This window comes from Cucurbita pepo, unplaced genomic scaffold, assembly GCF_002806865.2.
Source record: "Cucurbita pepo subsp. pepo cultivar mu-cu-16 unplaced genomic scaffold, ASM280686v2 Cp4.1_scaffold011849, whole genome shotgun sequence".
Taxonomy (NCBI): domain Eukaryota; kingdom Viridiplantae; phylum Streptophyta; class Magnoliopsida; order Cucurbitales; family Cucurbitaceae; genus Cucurbita; species Cucurbita pepo.
Window position 1 is genome coordinate 1 of NW_019657720.1, and position 358 is coordinate 358.

General features: G+C 32.2%; 1 long non-coding RNA gene across 1 annotated transcript; it reads right to left on the minus strand.

Annotated features, from left to right (window-relative positions):
• Positions 1-178: 178 nt before the first annotated feature.
• On the minus strand, positions 179-336 carry LOC111787347. The gene is made up of 2 exons (XR_002813961.1): positions 284-336; positions 179-241 (listed from the first exon to the last, which is right to left on the minus strand). It is a non-coding gene; the product is annotated as an uncharacterized LOC111787347 (long non-coding RNA).
• Positions 337-358: the final 22 nt, after the last annotated feature.

Sequence of the window (358 nt, forward strand, 5' to 3'; positions counted from 1 at the left end):
TCTCTATAATTTTCTTTCTCTCACTATTTACATTCTTTTCTGTCTGCCATTCCTCCTTCTCTTCCTTTTCCCCTTTATTTTTTCTTTTTCTCTTTTATTCGTATGTTACTAAAAAGGAGGGTATAATGACCAAATTACCCTCCAGGGATTAANTATCATTTTTCTTTTATATTTTTCTTAAGTTCTTTTATTCCTCATCATTTTTCTCTTCCGTCTCATCTCGGATTTTGGTCTTCAAGACCTTCACTAAAATTGAGAGATCTCGGATTTTGGTCTTTAAGACCTTCACTAAAATTGAGAGAGATCGACTTTTAAGGTAAACTTAGATTTTAAACTTTCAATTGAGGCTCGGGTATTA